Below are 20,386 nucleotides of genomic sequence, written 5' to 3'. Positions count from 1 at the left end.
AATGTGTCTGACACAGACGTGGTTTAGATGGATTAAAGATTTAGATTTACATTTATGAATATGAGGAAGCCTTGGAACTTAACCTACACAGATGGCTATAGTCACACCATTGAACCAATTGTGCCTTTGAAGTTCTTTGTGAGTGCGGGCGACTTTCGCTTATTCATTGTATGTTGAATAGCACGGCTTCCTAGATTGTTAAAATAGTATTGATCTCAGTGTGCTCGTTTTCAACTGCTCTTTTCCATAGTTGATTTTTGGCGGGCTTCTTTGGCATGATTAGAAGCTGACTTATTTATGGAGTGTTGCTAATTGACGGATGTCAAACTCTATTACTGTGGCTGTGGGGTGAGGCAGGCTTCCCAACCTTTAGAATCCCAACTGGGAGATTTCCAAAACCGAGTGTGTGATTTTCCCATGGACGCTCTCCCAGCCACTCTCAGGCGCATCCTGCCTTCTCCTGCTCACTCTTTACCATAACTAGAACTCGGGAAGCCACAGAAGCCCCTCTGTAATCCACAGAAGCCCCTCTGTAATCCTCACTCTCTAGGCCAAACTGTTGAGAACAGCAGGGCATCAGATGACAGGAGAGGCGCCCTCAGACCTGGATTTAGCCTGAGGGATGTCGACGAGAACTATTTTCTGAATTGGACAAAGAAAGGTACTCTCTCTACTCTGTACCTGCAGTTGCTTCCCTGGATTTAGCTTTTATTTTTGGCACATTGTTATTGTCTATTTCTCTGATACTCAGGAAGGCTCGTCCAAGAGTGGCTTTGTCACTGTGATTTCTTATGAAGGATGAGGGAGGCTCTTTGTTCCCAGTACCTCACGGGCAGCCTTTGGATGCTGGCAGCATATCTGCCAGGTTACCACTGGCGGCAGCCACCCACCTGTTGGAGAACCACCCGTGAGGACTAGCGCTTGCAGACAAGGCCACGTTGCATCCTAGAAGAAGTAAAGGCTTGCGTTTCTTTCTCTTTTTCGAGCTTTGGTTTTGAAGTCAGAAAAATCCTGGCTTTACCATGTACCAGTCGGAGAGGTTTCTTAACACCTTTGAGCCTCATTTTCCCCATTTGCAAAATGGGGATGTTAACGCAGACATCCATGGCATCGCTGTGGGGATGGGGGGAGCGCACACGCAGAGCCGCTCACTCAGTGGGAGGCGTGTGGGAGGCGTGTGGGTGATGACACTTCCCTTCCTCCTAACAGGGTATGTTAGCTGGACACGCCCACCTGTCCTTTGCATACTTGTGGTTCACCTCCAGTAATTTTCCAAGATGCTAATTCCCATCCCACCCTGATCTCTAGGGAGTCTTGCCAGTGGTTCTGCCTTCCTGTCTCTTTCCTTTTCCATCACCAGCTAGAGATGACTACCTTCCCAGGGCACATGATGTTTGGAACTGCTAAGGAGACAATGTACTTCCCAGAGCCAAGGATCCGAGTGTTAATGAGTTCTTTACTAGGAAAAGAGGAGGCGCTGGGTTGTCCTGTGGCTCTTAACCTGCAGTTTGGCATCACCAGGATCAGGCACTGAGGGGCCAGATGAATGGGGCCTCTGTGTGGAGATGAAAACACTGAGCATTTCTCTTCAAGTTGCTGGAGTGAGAAGAACAAATTAGATTATTAATGATCATGTGGTAGTATGAGCCGACAGTCTATTTAGTTTCACTGTTAAAACAAATGTGGTTTTGAATGATGTGGGCTTTTCCTCTTTTTATTTGTTTGGCAAAGAATATTCATGACGGATATCAATGAAGACCACGTCGGTGATTCAGCCTCCAAAGCTGCCCCCTGCATGCTAAAAGGCAGAAAAGGACATTTAAGTGGTTGAGAGTGAGAAGAGAGCCTGGAAGCCAAATTATAAACTCATTTCAACTCCTGGCCCCGCAGGCTCCGGAGGGTAACATTATTTGTTGTCAAGGATGGAAACAACTCAGATTCGGGTCCAAGTGATTATTCGATCTTGGCATTGCTGCCGTTCTGCCAACTGCAATTCCATTTCAACACAGATTAATTCGCCAGGCAGGGACGGAAGTGGCTTTTAGGAGAGGCGTTGCCGTGGGGCCCCGGCTGGCCCACTTGCAGGAAAGTGGTGAGAGTGTGTGGACACGGATGGCTTCCCAACTTCTACGGTGACGCTCCTCACACTTGTACTGACTGAGTGTCAATGCCGCAGAGAAAACCTTCAAATGTAACGGGAGGGGGGAACAAACACGTGACAGCCCCGCTCTAGCACCAGGAGGCCAACGCAGCGGAGCAGGGGGACTAGTTAGTGGTCGCAGACCTCAGCAGCTTATCAGTCTTTTCTTTGTCCTCGTATAACCACCCTGGGCCTTTTTTAATTCCTGCGTGTGAAAAGGGAACCATATAGTATTTTTTATTTTTTGCTATGACTTAAATCATAAAGACAAATGAGATGAAATCACAAACTCGGGAAAGACGACTCTGCGTGAGAGTTGAAGGTAGCATTACTAACATCTACTTAGCAGGGAGGCTCAGTCCCCTCCAGAGTATTTTCCTCGCCTTCGCTTCCCGGGTGTTTTGCTCTTACCTCTTCCCCATCTGCGTCGATCTCCGTGGACCCAGGGGCGGCTCGGTGGGTTCCTGCAAGGCCGGGCGCGGGGGCGCGGGGGCACGGGGCGCGGGGCCGGGGGGCATGTCCCGCGGGCCAGGTCCCGCGGGCCGTGCGCGCCCCCGGGTCGGGGCGCGGGGGCGTCCGCGGGGGCGCGCGTCCCGGGGAGCTGGGCTCTCCAACTTCCCGGGGATTTGCTGTTTCGTAACATTTCAGTCCCTACGACCATTAAAAAAAAAAAAAAAAGTGCCGGCGCAGTGCGCGGTCCCCTGACCCAACCTGAGCTGCGGCTTCCGTGCGGACGCAGCGCCCAGGCCCCAGCGGGCGGCGGACACCCTGCTTCGCTGCGAGGTTTGCTTTTTGGGGTCTTTTCCGAGCATGTGACTCTGCTTTGCTTTTACACACACTTCTGCATGGCTCTCAGCATTTGTTTTAAACCTTGATTATGTGTGTGTGTGTGTGTGTGTGTGTGTGTGTGTGTGTCTTAACAAATATTTTGCATTTTACCCATTAAGATAGAAAAGGGAAAATACCATCCTGCTTTTTGGGGCAGAACTTTGGATGAATTGCATTTTATCTCCTAAATGATTTAAAATTTCGTAATTTAAGACATGGAAATTCACAAGGGCGACTCCTATTTTTATTTTATTTTTTTGTATTTTAGATTCCTTTCCATTTCAAGGAGAGAAGTCAAGATATTATTACCCAGTGAAAAAATGATGTAGTTTCCTCGTAACCTTCTTTTCCTATACTTCAGGTAAGTGAGTCTGTTAATCATGAATTACTTAAGAAATGAACCTCTGTATGATCTGAGTTTATTCAATATTGTGGCTGTGTTTGAAATGTGCTAAATTTCATTTTACTTTCCATTAATAACAAATTACCATTTTAAGATATGAGTACTTTTTCAACGTAATACAATTACTTGGCTGCTTTGGAAAAGCCTTTTCTTCACTTGTAAAGCCTGTAATCAACATTTAACTTTGCCAACTTCCTCATAATTTGTCTCTTCTCAGAGTAGCAAATGCCTGAAACCAGTAATGTAAACAGTTAGAAGAACTGCATAATTCTTTTTAAAAAAAGTTCACTTAAGTAGGAACATTTGTTCTCCTTTTGGAAGTTGTGACAAAATGTTAAGCTTTCTCAAATATTTAACTCATAATCAAAAGGGCATCGTAATTTTCACCATGCTACAAAATAATTATTTAAATAAGATGTTTAGGAAATTGAAGGATGATCTTCCTTTCTAACTTATAATATCTTAGGGGAATACTTTCTAGAATTCTTGGAGAATAATAGTACGCTGATGGATTGTACGGTTGGTTTCAGACTGGGGACGCATGTAAATCTCAGGAACGTTGTTTTAGTTCAGCTGTTGTAACCAGTCATTTTGAATTTCTCGGCAATAATTATTTTATTACATCTGGCAATACTAAACTTTGAAAAAAACAAGAACCTCGGGGACATCATGAGTTGAAATGGAACAGCATGAGGTGGGAAGTCGTATATGTGGTTCTTACCTTCGGCAGAGCTAAAACCCTTTTTTAGTTTCCTCTGGACATGATTCTGGGGCCATAAAAATGAAAATAGGTAAGCTGTGCTCAGCCTTCGCATATCTTCAAGAAAATGCCTTCACCCTCCTTCATTTAGCAGACTTCTATGGAGGTTTTGTTCATGATTTTGTGTTTTTTGTTTTTACTTTTGTTACACTGATTAAGATAAAAGAGTGAAAGTCAAAACACAGGATGTGATTTTGGGTTAATGTACCACTTTGTACTCAAACAGTAGAGAATGAGGAGTTAAAGGCACTGTATCTGAGTCACCAGTAACGAAAAATAAAACCAACCTTGGCCAAAGTTAATAATCAAACAAAAATAACTAAAGAATAATTCTTCACAAGTTCTTTTCTGAGTAGAAAGTCGAGTGGCTAAGAGGCCTAAGTCACTCAAGGCCGGCTTAAGGGTCATAATGGAATTCTTCTAATCTGAGGTCTTGCGATGTTTAATGTTTTTGAGAATTACTTGGATGATGTAGAAGAGAGCAGTTCGTTAGAACTCCATGATATTAAAGCCTTGAGGTAATAGTAGAAAAGAGCCAAAGTCAACTGTACAAAATAGAGAAGTAATCAGAAGCCGATTAAGATGTTTATCCTTCAGGACGAGCAATGAGGGCGGCGGACCTGGGTTTTGGCAGCGGCCTGGGGGCTGTGCATCCCGCTGCAAAGACTGGATATTTCCAGGGAGTCAGGCTCCCGCGGGGCAGTACGAGCTTGGGAAAGCCTTTGGTTTTCCAGGAACTGCTTCTTGCAGACTGAGTCCTTTATAGACGCAGGGACTTGAACGTCCCTCGGTAGTGGAGCTTCACCAGACCTGTGGGGAGCAGTGGTGTCAACTGGGGAAAGAGTGTCTGGGGTGTTGGTCGGCAGGTGTGCCACCCCCATGCACGGTGCTCATGGATACCAGCCAGGAGAGGTGACTGATTCAGATGCACACCAGCACGAGGCCTTGAAAGGCTTGCCGGGGCATCTCCCGGTGGCCCCCGCGTCCTCCCCGGAGCCTGTGCTGCCGCCAGTCCTTCTCGGTGAAGTGCTGCCCTCCGTGTTTGTGCCCCACTCCGTGCCCCGTGTCTCCACACTCTCCTTCCCACCAGCAGCTCTTCCTTCCTTGCCACCCCCCAGGGGACGTTTACTGGTCCTTCAGCAGCAACCCACCTGTGGGGCTTCCGGCACTCAGAAGCAGGGCCTGGCACCTGGAGGCACAGAAGGAAGCAATGAATGGGTGAGCGGGTGCGTGGGAAAGGGAACAAGCGGGGTCCCGGCCCAGCAGGAGCCACTGGCCCCTGGCCCTCACACCCTCTCGGACTGGCGCCCGTCACTGCCCTGTCATCCCTGTTCCACGACGGCCTCCCGAGCGCCCCGCCCCCGCCGCCGCCCCCCGCAGCAGGCCGCAGACCCGTCTGTTCTCACCTCTGTGATCCACTTAGTTCCTCGCCTCATGTCTGAGGGATACAAACTCTGTCTGTGGACGGATAACCCCGTCGTTCTCTGCAACTCTACAAGCCCGTGACACGCGTCTACCAGCTCACGTAAAATGGTAGCTGATTCCGTTTTATGTTGGAACGAAGCGGGTATTATAAGTAAATACTAATATAAAGCTATAATGGAGACACTTGGCAAGTTGCGCATTTTTGCAAAACTAGAGAATTCAGTAGGGCAGTTTGTGTTTTATAAAGTAGGCTTCTTTGGGACCTGTTTTAGACTCTCAAAATCTTTCCATTTAATGGAATGAGACGTAAAGTCTGTAGGCTTTTCATGAGTGTCAGTGTTTGCTGCTGCAATTTTAACTCATCCTCCTGAGCACAGTTTACTTTCCGCAGATGAGGCTTCTCCGGGCCACACCAGGAGGGTCACGCTGGCACCAGCGTGGGTGTCCACTGGTGCACGCCTGCCAGTGGACCGCCATCTCTCCCTGTTGATCGACACTTCCTTAGGCCTGGCCTTTGTCTTTTCTGCCCTGTTCCGGGGCTCTGCTCTTTGAGACGCTCTTCCATCCCGTTGGTTTCTTGCTTCAGCCTCTTAACGCCTGCGTCTTGTCCTGGCGGCCCCTCCCCTCCCTGCCTCCTCTGTCCTCTGCCCTCCAGACTGCGTTCCTTCTCTGGACTCAGGACTCAGCCCTGGAAAGCCTTTTCCTGAGCCTTTGCCTGGCCTGGGGCTGGGCCTCTGTGCCCCCCTGCCACCTCCCACCTTATTTCTCCATTGCCTACAGTTGTTTACCTGCTAGATGTCTGTCCTTTGGCTGCCATTGTCCTCAAAGGGAGCACTGTCTCTACATTCGCAGCCTCTAGCGTGTTTGTTTATATTTATAAACAAATGTTGGGATGAATTTCCGGTTGTGAGTTTCGGTCTCAGCGTTATTGCTCCTCTCACTGTAGTCTGATAAGGCATCTTAGCTCTTAGCTTAGTACCTAGGAAGTCAGATTATGGAGATGCGTGTGCCCCGACACGCGTCTCTCCAGCATCCGACACTCCGACCACTGCCCTCGAAACTCTCGCTCCCTTGGCTTATGTACGGCGACAATGAACTTTCCCTGGTTTTCTCCCTCTTTCTGTGGCTGATCCCTGTGGCCCCCTTTCCCGTCTCTTGTTCCCAGCATTCCATCCTCTCTGCCCTCTCATTCTGTATTATCCATGCAGTTTCCTCTGCGCTAAATGGTGAACTTCTGCTGACTTCACATTTGTTTCCCCAGGTCCCACTGCCGTCTGGCACCGCGGACTCTCGGCCATCTCTGCCACGTGTCCTGTCAGCACCCTGCACTCGTTACGTCCCCTCGGGCTCCCCCTCAGTCACCAGCCAGAGCCCCCCAAGGCATCCTGACTTCCTTACTGTTGCTCAGGTGCTCATGCGGTCCGTCGCCGAGTGCCTGCCTCCCACCTACCCCTCTTCCTCGTGCGTCAGGCTGCACTTGGACTCCCCAGGCTGTCCTTACCTCACCTCCACACCTTCACCCCCACCCGCCCCCCGTGGTCACAGCGGCCCTTCTGAGGTACGTCATCTAGGCTCACGTTGCTCCTGTTCAGAATCTCCCAGTGGCCTCCCAGCACCTCCAGGTGGCCTGCGCGCTGGTGCACCAACCCTGAGGGCTCTCTGGCTTGACCTGGGGCCTTTGCTGGGACCTCTCCCCGGGACGCCCTTCCGGGCTCATTGGCCGGGCCGGTTCCTACTCGTTCTCCGTGACTTGGCTCAGGCCTCTCCCCCTGGACTGACTTGTGGGTTAACCTCCCGATTTTTGGCACTCACTAAATGGTGTTATTCCATTTGATTTTCTTGCCTTTCTTTCCTGTTAACTAACCTGAGGTGTCTGGAGGGTCCTGAGCCCCATCGGGACCACTTGACACCTTTGGTGCCTGGCATAGAGCACGTGCTCAGCGGCACGAGTGGTTGGGTTAGGGGGTGAGTGTGAACCGGCTGGGAGCGGGCCCACCTGTGCTTCTGACAAGGACGGTGGATGCGTGGATGCGTGGATGCAGAGGACCCGAGCTGTCGAGGGATTCAAACCAGCGTCTTTCTTCTCCCCTCTTCTCCTGCTCCGTGGCTTCCCCTCTAGGAAGGGCTCTCATTCTTCCTGAGTAAAATCATGGGAGAAACTTAGGACAAAGGACGATATGAATGAAAGAAGATAATTAACTTAAAGAGTCAAAAGTGCATCAGAAAAATAGCTTCTTGTTTACCCTACCCACTGCCCTTCTCACTCCTGTTTCCAGGTTTTTTACTTTGGTTTGGGGATCATAAGTACGTGGCCACCAGCCTGGCAACTTGCGGACTGCATGTCTCCCTAAGATGTCTTTGTCCTAACGTGCGTTTCTTCCCATTAGAAGCAGACTAAAGGTGTACCTAGGCATCCCCTTTCTTCTGAATTTCTTCTTCTTCAATTCAGGGCACAGGTGGCTCTCACCCTGGCCCTTCTGGTTGTTCAGCCAATTGGCGTTGAGGTCTACATTTCCCTGTTTCTAGAGGCAAGGCAGTTGGCTTCACAAAGACCCTAGAACTGGGATTGGAGCCTCAGCTCCATCCCTTATTAATCCTGTGAGCTGGACAGGTTGCGGAACCCCTCTGCCTTCTCCTCTTCTGGAAAATGAAACGAATGGTACCTTTTGGAGTTGTTGTGAGGATTGAAAAGTTCCTGGCACATAGTGGGGATGCAAGAAATTATCAATATTAACTAACAGCATGTAAATGTTTACATTATTCTAAAATGGAAAAGAAAATCTGTGGTCCCTGCTTCCTCCCTTTTCCTTTCCCAGCTTCCATAATTGAAAGAATTCACTTGTTTGTTGGTTAATTAATTAATTAAGCAAACGTTGGCTTGGGTGTCGGCCATGAGCCCTCCACTGCTAGACGCTGGAGATTTGGTGGGATGGACGGTCCTTGCCCTCCAGGAGCCCATGGCGGGGTCCTTGAGCCACTGCACTGAGTCATCTGGGATGCTGGGGACCCACCCAGAATCCCAGGCTTCACTTGGAATTGGAATCTTTGGGGAGCTCCGGTGTTCTGGCTCTGCCCACAGGAGCCTCAGGATAATGCCAACTTCACCTCCTCGTGGAGAACCTCTCAACCAGGGCCCCCCGAAGGAGGCGTGACCTTTGCTCCAGGCTGGCTGTCTCCAGTTTTTTCACTGTCCCTGCACCTCACTCCAGAGCCTCCAACAGGCTGATGACTGGAGAGCCTCTTTCGACGTGCTCTGCTGTCATCACACTTGGGTTATGGTGAATGTCCTGCCACCGAGACCACACACTTCTGATATGCACATTCTTTAGCTGTGGTGCATGTGTCATGTTTAGTTATTTAAGCAGTTGTTTTCTTGTGCCCAAATGTGGTTCAGCACTTTACTGTTTGAAAATACGTTATTTGGAAATAATTTCAAATTATCAAAAAGTTGTAAACATAAGAATAGAACCATGAACATTGTGGTACATGACTCTTTTTGAATTATGGTTTTCTCAGGGTATATGCCCGGTAGTGGGATTGCTGGGTCGTATGGTAGTTCTATTTTTAGTTTTTTAAGGAACCTCCCTACTGTCCTGCATAGTAGCTGTATCAATTTACGTTCCCACCAACAGTGCAAGAGGGTTCCCTTTTCTCCACACCCTCTCCAGCATTTATTATTTGTAGATTTTTTGATGGTGGTCATTCTGACTGGTGTGAGGTGATACCTCATTGTAGTTTTGATTTGCATTTCTCTAATGATTAGTGACATTGAGCATCCTTTTGTGTAGTGTCCATCGACAGATGAATGGATAAAGAAGATGTGGCACATGTATACAATGGAATATTACTCAGCCATAAAAAGAAATGAAATTGAGTTATTTGTAGTGAGGTGGATGGACCTAGAGTCTGTCATACAGAGTGAAGTAAGTCAGAAAGAGAAAAACAAATACCGTATGCTAACACATATATATGGAATCAAAAGACGCAGAGGTAGAGAATGGACTTGAGGACACGGGGGGCGGGGAAGGGTAAGCTGGGACGAAGTGAGAGAGTGGCATGGACATATATACACTACCAAATGTAACATCAATAGCTAGTGGGAAGCAGCCGCATAGCACAGAGAGATCAGCTTGGTGCTTTGTGACCACCTAGAGGGGTGGGATAGGGAGGGTGGGAGGGAGATGCAAGAGGGAGGGGATATGGGGGTATATGTATATGTATAGCTGATTCACTTTGTTATAAAGCAGAAATTAACACACCATTGTAAAGCAATTATACCCCAATAAAAATGTTAAAAAAAAAAAAACAGAACCAAAAGTACATAAGGCCTTTACCCAGATCCACCTATTGTTAATATTTTGCACCGTTTTTTATTTGTGCATTCTCTTCCCCTCTTTCTCCTTCTCTCTATCTATATAGTATATATACACATAAAGATTATTGTACATTAGGTTTTTTTCTGAACCATTTAAGTTCATACATCATAGCCCTTATTCCTAAATAGTTCAGTGTGTATTTCCCAAGAATAAGCATGTTTCCTAATATAACAATGGTGCAGGCATCATTCAGTCAGTTTAACATTTATTTCCGTTTATCTTATTAGATAACAGACTGTACTCTGACTCTGTAAGTTCACTTATAATGTCCTTTATAGCATTTCCCTCTAGTACTAGGACCAGGCATTCCATTTAGCTGTTATGTCTGTATCTTCCTTAAATCTGAAACGTTTTCGTAGTCTTTCTTTTGTGAAATGATGTTTTTGAAGAATACAATCATTTTTCTTTTAAAGAATATTCATTTGGGGTTAGATGAATGATCTTGTGGTTGGATTCACGCTGTGCGTTCCTAGCAGGGCTTCTGCTTAGGGATGTGTTCTCATCAGGTCCCCATCTGCCCCTCACTGGTGATGCTAATTTTGATGACCCAAGCAAGGTGATGATTCATTTCTTCACTGTATGGTTGCTGTTTTTCTCCTTGTAACTAATGAGAAATACCTTACTTTTATCCCTTTTGTTTTGATGCCTATCCATCAACTCTTTGCCCGTAATGAAGTTAGCAGTCTTAAAGCCTACTCTGTACAATTCAGATGCGAGGCTCCCGCATGATCTTAATTTTATGGCAGCAGTTGGATGGACTGGAGATTGATGAATAGGAGGCCTGAAAAGGAACTGAAGTAACCATCAGTGATGTTTTACAGATGCTCTCATGGTGAATTATTTCGAAGAGCTCACACTCCTAAATTCATGATAAAAAATTGCAGTGACAATGTGGAAATCCATCTTTAGCTTGTAGGCTGTGTTTATTGTACATATTCAGTCATTCTATCCTTCTGTGTTTGAACCCCAGAAACAAAGGTGGCAGTGGCCAAACAACGTGGGGAGCTGGTGGTCCTGGCGGTCCTGGCTGTCCCACGGGACGCACAGCAGCGATGCCGTCACCGTGACGCTTGAGGAGGCCGCCCAGGAGTGGACCTCTTTTTCCAAAGATCTGCCCTTTGCAAAAGAAACTTTCCTGTTCCCTGCCTTGTTTTAGAGATTGACCGAGATGTTTAGGTCAGAGGTTTAACAGTGTCGTTAGTGTCCCATTCATTTTCCCAACACCCCTTGGCTAAGAAAATGGCTAACGTTTTTTTTTTTTTCCCCACTAAGTAGTAACATTCATTAGCTTGTGAGTGTTTATGTCCTAACAACTTAGTAGCTGTTTGAAAAAATAATACAATAAATTGAAAGAAAAATACTTGCTTTATCTCGTTCTTAACCGCAGTTACTTAATAATGGGATGTGTCTCTCTCTAGGGTGCTGCACAGCTCCCCAAACCTTGGGGTCAGATTAGACGCTTCATCTCATGTAGCCGTTGCTTTTCATCACAGGAACTGCTCAAAACGTAGTTTCACAAAGCTGTGATATCTTCAAAAGGAATGTAGCTCAGTCTAACGTTGAAAGTGTGAATTACCTGGAGCCAGCAGTTTGCATAATGTTCAACAGATGTCTAGTATCCAGTGCTTTGCTTGAAAGTTTAAAATATTCTGAAGCACAGCTCTGAGCTCCCTTTGGTGCCCCGGGGTGCCTCGGGACACAGTTGTGAACCATCAAGTTAGGCGTAAGAATCTTTCTGGGGATGCTTTATAACCCTTCCATAGCCTTTAGCCGCCCAAATCTGTGCCTCCAGGGCAAGTTAGGGGTTGAATAACTGTTAGCAGCAAGATTATAACTTCACAGCACACGGGCCAGGAGACAGAGATGGCATTTCAACCTAATTGGCAAAAGGTGAAAATGCCTTCTTTTTTTTATGGTATGGCTCAGGTAGGAGGCCTGATCTCTGCCTTTTGGTCAGTACTGCTTTATACCCTGCTTACCATGGATAAGCAGATAGCTGTTTAACTACATTGTTTATTTGATAAGATTTTCTTATGTAACCTTTTTGGTTTGGTTCACATGTTATTCTCCCCACAAGCTGCTTATTTTCTATGGATTAATGATTAGCTTGTCTTCAGGCTTTGTAAGAATGGTGAAAATCATCTCAAAACCAAAGTTGTCATAAGGTTTATATCTTTGGTAACAAGATGCGGATTAACTAGCTCCTAGTAGAAATTAGATCTAGTTGACATAATAATTGCAATTTTATATATTTGAGCTTCAGCTATGAAAAGGCTTTTGTGAGAGGAAGGCGGATATTTTGAAAATCAGTGTAGCTTTAAAACAGTGACGAGGGGCACCTGCTCTACCCAGTGTGGGGACTTCAGGGTAGAGGAGCATGGCAGGCGGCCTCCCCATCAAAGGCCGAGACTGTCCTTAAAGAGAGGAATGGCCCGGTGTCCGGAAGGAGCCCCCAGCCATGTGTAGCGATCTCGGCCCTGTGCCATCTCTGTGCTCACAAGCTCCGTGGCCCGGGCGAGGCTTGTCCGGGGACGTGCAGGGTGTTTGGCGTTCCTGGGCCCACTCAGCTGTTGTGTCAGCCAGGATCTGCCCCCTCCAACATTTCCAAACACCCTCCACTCCCGTGCTTGGGTCAAACTCGAACCCAGTCCTTGTTTAACAGATGAGGAAACTGAGGCTCAGAGCAGGAAAAGGGTCATCTGAGGTCACAGGTACGAGTACAGCCAGGATCTGGTCCCCTGCCCGCCTGCCTGGAGTCCATGCCAGGGACAGAGCGGCCCCGGTCATTTCCTTCAGCTGTGATAATCCAAGATTTTTGTGATCAAAGAGAGATGGGAGGTTTTTTTTTCTTTTATTGAACTATGTTTTTTATCTACAGTGTTGTGCTAGTTTCAGATGAACAGCAAAGTGATTTTTTTTTGCAGATTATATTTCATTATAGGTTATGACAAGATATTGAATATAGTACCCTGTGCTATACAGTAGGTCCTTGTTGATTATTTTATACATAGTAGTGTGTATATGTTAATCCCAACCTCCTAATTTGTCCCCATCTCTTTTCCCCTTTGATAGCCGTAAATTAGTTTTCTATGTCTGTGAGTCTGTTTCCGTTTTGTAAATAAGTTCATTTGTATTGTTTTTTAGATTCTACATATGAGTGACATCATATGGTATTTGTCTTTCTCAGTCTGCCCTCCTTCACTTAGTAGGATAATGTCTAGGTCCATCCATGTTGCTACAAATGGCATTATTTCATTCTTTTTTATGACTGAGTAGTATTCCATTGTAGATATGTACCACATCTTCTTTATCCATTCATCAGTCAATGGACGTTTAGTTTGCTTCCATGTCTTAGTGCTGGTGTGAACATTGGGGTGCACGTGAGATTGGAGTTTAATAGTGAAGAAACCTTAGAAGAAAATGGAAATGGCAAAAATCCAGTTAACTTGCTAAATATTTAGATTCCTGGATCTAGAATAAAAGCTTCAGGAGGGCGGGGATTTTTGTCTCATTCACTGCTGCATTTCAACCTCCTAGGATACTGCCTGGTGAAGAGGAGACACTCCGGAGATGTGTGGATTGGGAGCAAAGGCACGCTCTAACTTATAGGTAAAGTTTGTGGGTAATACTATACTTAGGTAGTCAGTACTCTGGCAGGATATAAGTTACTGCATTCTTTTAAGTTTGCTTAGATGAACTTTATTTCATGTTACAATCAAATATTAATCTGCAGAAATAATAATAATGTCTGTGCTGAGTTCTCACTGGCTAGAATGTGATATTGAAGGTAGTATTATGACATTAGTATTTTTGTCATCACCAACTGAATACCCTGCCTATGACTTTATTCTGTTGCGTATTTGCAGTGCCGGCCACAAAGGAAGTGCAAGTGTGATCCGATCATAGCCGGCGTCTGTTGCTTATGTTGAGTTTAAAATTCTGACCCCCCAAGAGGGGAAACAGAGGAAAGCTGTGCCCCTGTGTGACCTGAGGTTGGAAGGTGCCTCCCTTTTAAGGATCTCTCTTGTGATGCAGGGGTGTTTGTGCCCTTGGCACTAGCTCCTAGAATAACAGCTTACAGGGCTTGTACAGCATCATCTTTTTGGGAGGAGGTCCGCACAAGTTTGCAGTATCATTGAGAACGTGGATATACCTGGCAACTTTATTCCAAGAAATTTGGTGCTGTGTGCAGAGGCTCACTTTCATTCACTGCTTGGGAGTCATTATTACCTATGTGTGTTTCTGTTGGGACCAAGTTAGAAGAGTGTTGCGCTGTGTAGAGCAGCATCCCAGGCGGGGAGACATGGGAAAAGAGGTCCTCGTCACCGGATTCTCGACTAATCTCCGAGTGGAGTCGTCATTGCCCCTCCTTGCGTTCCAGCCTTTTCACTGTACTGTTCTTTCAGGAAACCTCTAGAAACAATTAACGGAGGACAGTTTGTCAGACCCAAAGTGTTTCCCAGAGATTACTAGAGCTACCAGACATTTTTCGAAGGGAGAGTTTTCTGATCAGATAAGTTTGGAAAATACCATATAGCGTATTCCTCTCTTGTAGTGTACAATGAACCTGGGCCTGTTAAAGGTTCTGGAAATTCTAAAGGGAAGACTTAAGTTTGGCTTAACCTCATGGGTCCCAGCTTTCTTCTCCACAGAATCCTTTTCCAGCATGACAATTCTTAACTTTTTAAGAACAGTGTTCCACCCACCAGCCTTGAAGAAACACTGCCCATGATGGGAAAACCTGATTCTGAGTTTGATTTGCTCCTCACTAATAGGCACAGATTCAGCCAGTTTTTCTCAGCCTTTGTCTTGGAGCTTTGAAAAAATACCAATGCCCAAGCTCATCCCAGAGTTTCTGATCCTGAGTGTCTGGGCTGGTGCCAGTGACGTGTATTTTTAAGATGCTCTGCAGGTGGTCTCAGATGTGCTGGACGTTGAGAGTCACTCTGCTTGGAAGAGGTTTCTAATTCTGTTTTTTTTCTCTAAGGCTGTAGTAGTTGTCTCCACTTCACGCTCTTTGATGCTGGGATGTTTCCTCGAGGGAAATGGTTTCGTGTTGAAAAACATCTGATGTGACGTGTGGCTCAGAGGTTCTCAGCCCCTGGGCCTCCTGCTGTTGTGTGCCGGGGGTTTGGCCCCGGTCTCTTGAAGGTGTGGTCCTGAGGTTGCTGGAGGGTGGAGGGAAGTGGTGAAGAGGAGGGCATGTTGAGGGTCCTGCTTCTGAGCCCTCAGTGCTGTTTAGACCTGGATCTCTGCCCATCAGTCAGCTGGTGACTTGGTGACGTGGAGGTGGGTCTCAGGTCCTCTTGGAGGAATGTCCTGTTAGGTTCTTCTGCTCTTTCCCCTCAGGACCTGACATCCTCTCGAATCTCTGTTCCTCTGCCTCGTACCATGAGAAGCCAGGTGGGAAATGGCTCAGTGAGGTGGGTGGGTTTTTGCAGTAGCTCCTCAGGGAATTAACACAGGGAGAGTAAGGTAGGTCCTGCAGCCACGGGCTGTGTCCCCCGGGAACTTTTCCAGGAAAGGGCCCAGGTGAGAACATAGGACACAGAAGCTGTCACTAAACTCAGGTCCAGCTGCTCACGGCTCACAAGCCAATACTGGAGACACAAGTGTTGGTAGAAAGGAAAGGTTGCTTTATTTTGGAGGCTGGAAACCAGGGGAGAAGACAGACTCATGTCCAAAGGCTGACTCCCCCTGCTGACCAGGGGGCAAGAGCTTTGAAGGGGGAGCTTCAGGGATGTACAGGCGGAGGGAAGGGGCTACGTGTAGAAACAGCACCGTCAGCTCGAAATTGGTCCTGCGGTGGTCTGATCAGCGTCAGGTTGATTGTTTTAAGTACAGTTAATCTTCAGTTCCAGGGTCGGTTAGTTCCCATTTCCTTGAGGCCAGTTCTCCGAATTGCGGCAGCTTATGTCATGGCTACAGCCTGGTCAGTGTGTCGTTGGTTAACTTCTTCCAGCTGGTGGGAGTTTCAGTATCTACAAGACAACTCACAGGACATGGCTCAGATTATCATCCATAGCCCTTGAGGAGGAACTAAAGGTCCTTGACGTTGTTTAATGACTAAATTATTATTATTTTGTCCTGTTTAACTGCTTTTCTTTGCTTTTGTATTCTCTCACTTCTCTGATTAAGTTTATTCTTTGGCTAGAGGTTTTCTACAGACAAAAGGCAGGAATAGGACATGGTGGGTAGGGGTCTGTCCTGGGAAGGCCGCATAGGGTCCTGCTCGGGTTTAAATCCAAGTCAGCGTCCACCAAATTGATCCACGCGGCATGGGGTGTGGGACAGGCCCCAGCAGATAAATCTTGGATCAGAGGCAGGCGAATCAAGCTGTCTTCACATGGTCAACGTGGGGTCACTGGCCTCACCACAGAAATGATGCCAGTTGTCACCAGAGTGTGTAAACTCAGACAGAAAGCAATCCCCGTCCTGTGAATTTATGGGCAGAGGAAAGAGCCCTCACTGTTCTCTCTCTGTGGTGCTGGGAAGTGACCAGCCCAGGGGTGGGCCAGAAGGTGAGAAAAGGGGACCACTTTCTGCACGGGGTTCCAAGCACTATATAATCTACTTCACATATACTGTATAATCCCCCCATTTGTTCCCCGCCACAGCTATGGACAGTACTTCTTATTAATTCTCTAAGTAAAGATGAGAGACACGGAAGCTCAGAGGTAAAATATCTTGTCCAAGGGTACACGGATGACTTGAGAGTGACAGGCCTAGAATTCAAACTTAAATCTATTTGATTCCAAAGTCCACTTGGATGTTCCCAGCCTGTCCTGCTGTCTGTTGCTGGTCTGCATGTCAAGGTTGCCATCACTCTTGCTTCTGAATATCTTTTTTGTGGTTGAGCTGGATAACAAGTTCTTAAAAACATAAAGAGATGCCTTGTAATGCTTTATTGCGTATCAGATACTACTGCAGCCATGGGACAGAGCACTTTTTGTCACCAGTCATTCTGGGACAGACTCTGAAAGGAAAGGACATGGTGGCACAGGATCCAGCCTTTTTCTCCTCTGAGTATATTTAGATTGTGCTTCTTCTGATTTTATAAATAGATGATTGGTTTTCAAATAAGCAGTCAATAGTGCTCTCTGGCAGTGTGCCCTACATCTAGAATTTGTGGCATTAGCTAGAATTTTATAATGGCATAAAAAATTTCCTGGAGGAAATAGGATATCACCATGTGATATAAAGCCAGCATTAGTAAGATAAATATTAATCCAAGGTTAACTGTTAGCCTAAACTTTCTCTTAATTCAGAATCCAAGCTAAACCTTACTGTGTTAAAACAAAAAAAAAAAAGAGAAAGAAACCTTTATTTCAGCTCAGTTTGAAATTGCAACGTGAAAATCACCATAGACTTGCAAAAGCTCAGTGTGAGTAATGTTAACTGTCTCCATAACTTAATTCCAGAAGCCAGATACCACTGCCTGGGAGGCACGTGGCTGTAAGCTTTCAGGCTTAGGGAACACAGATTTCTCAAATGTTAGCTCTGGAGGGTGATCATTTAGTTTGACTAAACTTAAGTCATAAGAACATAAGCCTTCTACAGATGAAAAAAGTGCAGAGGTGAAGGGTCTTTTGAAAGTTGCAAGGTTGGTGGGTAGCAGACACTAGCCCCCTACCCCCAAATATATTTCCCCTAGTTGTGGTTCACAGAGCATCTTGGATTTGCAGCTCAATATCCTTAATTGGTTTTGGAAAACTCTGGGTGAGTATTTCTGCAACTATTGCTTCTTTCTCCTCTTTTCTCCTTTTGGGATTCAAGTTACAGGCATGTTAGTTCTTTGATCCATGTCTCAGGTGCCACTTCAGCCCTCTTCTGTATTTTCATTCTTTTGTTCTCTCTGTGCTTTTTATGTGGATATTTTCTCCTTACATCTCTTTTACTTTAGGAAATCCCTCTTTTGCTTTGTCTAATCTGCTCTTAAACCTGTCTATTGCATTTTTAATTTCAATTATTATATTTCCATCTAATTCTTTTATATAGATTCCAGGTATCTGAAAAATTCTTCATCTTTAATCTATGTTTTCTAGCACACAGCAATTATAATTATATCAAAATTCCTTTTTGATAATGATTGTATATCCCCTAGATAGTACACCTAGAGTGTATATATTATCCGTCCTTTCTCTTTAGTTTTTGGTCATTTGTTCTTGTCTCTTGTTGTGCTTTGTAATTTTTCATTAAGGACCTGACATTGTATATGAAAATCGTAAGGTCTCTGGATGCTGTTACCTTCCTCCAGAGAAGACTTAATTTCTTTCTGCTGGGCAGTGGAGTAAATCTATTCATCTAGGTACAGTCAGTGATCACGATGATTGGGGTGGAGTTCAGGCGGGTGTGTTTCTGTTGACCTGACTCCTAAGGCATTTGGCAATCAGGGCTTTGTAAAGGAGCTCAGAGGTGACCTCAGGAGGGTCAGTGTGAGTGGAGTGGTGGTGAGGCAGCCAGACTGAGGGGCTGAGAGGTGAGAAGACAGAGACAGCAGGGTGGATGCTGTTCTGAGAAACCTGGCTGTGCGTCAGTATTCACACGCACACTCAAATGTAAATTCATGGATGGCACAGAGGTGGTAGGGTCTGCAGTCCTGTAGAACAGACTCTTCATTTCATGTGAGTATTAGAGACTGGGCTAAACTACCCCCAAATACAGTGACTTAAGTAATAGTTAATTTTTTAACTTAAAATCCAGGGTGATGGTTCACCCTAAATGCAAGAGATCCTGGAAAACTAAATGTCTTCGTTGAGGCAGAAGATCATAAGGTTGATTCCTCAGTATAGGAGGTGTGTGCACAAAGCCCAGGGCATGGCAGGTGTCCACTGCATTGGCTTATCCTAGGTCTCTCGGTGGCCAGGGGCTGGACTAGCTCTCATAACAGGACTCGGCTTTTGGGAGAGATAATATTAGAAATTGTGATAAATTGTCATCCTGAATGCCAGTGGCAGGGTGAACAGCTAGGGGGAGTAGAATCTCAGGGCAGCTTCTGCAGCCCACCTGCTGCCTTGTGACTTGGGCGTGGGCTGTGCACACCACCTGATCTGGACCCTGCACCGGCCTGTAGGCTGTGGCACAGTGTTTTCCACCACTCCATTCAGGGAACCACACCTACAGGGCCCACACCAATGGGCTCTTCACTTTTGAATCAGCTGTGGCAGAGGGCTGGGATCCCAGAATGCCAGGAGTTTCGTTCGTCGGCCTCCAGGCCTCTGGGTCAGGGAGTCATCTCGGCCACCTCTCCTTTCCTGGTGACAGGGGCAAAGTCTTCACAAGGCTCCAGAGTCTTCCTCAAGGCAGAGCCCTGGGAAGTGTCAGGTCCTGTGCCCACATTCACTCCCTGTGATGTCAAAGCCAGTGTGGCAGGTCTCATTTGCCTTCATATTCTCATTGCCTGATGCCTAGTAGATGCAGCAGGGCAGTGGGAGGTGCTGGCTGAGATCTTTTGTGCCGCACCCCCCAGCCCCAACAGTAGAGCTAGTGTCCTGTTGAGAACAAGTTCTAAGTTCTCCAAGGCCCAGTACACCCCCAGTTGGTTTCCATGTGCAAGGAGGGACACTGGGGACTTCCCTGGTGGTGCAGTGGTTAAGAATCTGCCTGCCAGTGCAGGGGACATGGGTTCGAGCCCTGGTCCTGGAAGATCCCACATGCCACGGAACAGCTAAGCCCGTGCGCCACAACTACTGAGCCTGCGCTCTAGAGCCCACGAGCCACAACTACTGAGCCTGCGCTCTAGAGCCCGTGGGCCACAGCTACTGAACCAGCACTCTAGAGCCCGTGGGCCACAGCTACTGAACCAGCACTCTAGAGCCCGCGGGCCATAGCTACTGAACCAGCACTCTAGAGCCCACGGGCCACAGCTACTGAGCCTGTGCTCTACAGCCTGCGAGCCACAACTACTGAGCCTGGGAGCCACAACTGCTGAAGCCTGTGAGCCTAGAGCCCGTGCTCCGCAACAATAGAAGCCACTGCAGTGAGAAGCCTGTGCACCTCAATGAAGAGTAGCCCCCACTTGCCGCAACTAGAGAAAGCCCACGCGCAGCAACGAAGACCCAGTGCAGCCAAAAATTAAATAAATAAATAATAAAATAAATTTTTTAAAAAAGGGACACTAGTTTGTCAAACTTCTGCCAGTGACAGATAAGAAGAGGGACTTCTGGAGACAACCTTTGTGAATCTCCCAAAGGAGAGCAGAGAGGCTAAGGGGGCTGGGAGGGTACCACGCTTCTGAGCTGAGGCGGAGGAGGGGCCAGAGGATTGCTCATCAAATTCCTGGGGTCTTCAAGAAGCGAAGGCTGCATGTGTGCTATCTTACTGGATGTCTGCTGAGCTACCGGGCCTGCTGACCTGCCCCAGGGCTGATGGAGCACAGAGCAGAGCATTGATGACAGAGGGTGTGGTGGGGTAACATGCAGAGGACACAAGACAGCCCCCTCGAATTCAGGGTC

The 20,386-nt window shown here is 46.8% G+C and overlaps 1 protein-coding gene across 2 annotated transcripts in view; it reads left to right on the top strand.

Annotated features, from left to right (window-relative positions):
- The first annotated feature begins 1,547 nt into the window (after window positions 1–1,547).
- The window catches only part of CSGALNACT1 (chondroitin sulfate N-acetylgalactosaminyltransferase 1), a 170,930-nt gene continuing 152,091 nt past the window's right edge, over window positions 1,548–20,386 (top strand). The window contains exons 1-2 of one of the 2 annotated variants that reach the window (XM_060136441.1): window positions 1,548–2,462; window positions 3,237–3,329. The gene's annotated coding sequence lies outside the window, so the exon portion shown is untranslated. Of the gene's footprint in view, window positions 2,463–2,798; window positions 2,924–3,236; window positions 3,330–20,386 lie in introns of those variants that run through there. The other variant, XM_060136443.1, reaches the window with a different exon arrangement.

This window comes from Lagenorhynchus albirostris, chromosome 21 (genome assembly GCF_949774975.1).
Source record: "Lagenorhynchus albirostris chromosome 21, mLagAlb1.1, whole genome shotgun sequence".
NCBI lineage: Eukaryota > Metazoa > Chordata > Mammalia > Artiodactyla > Delphinidae > Lagenorhynchus > Lagenorhynchus albirostris.
This window is presented reverse-complemented; position numbering and strand designations above follow the sequence as displayed.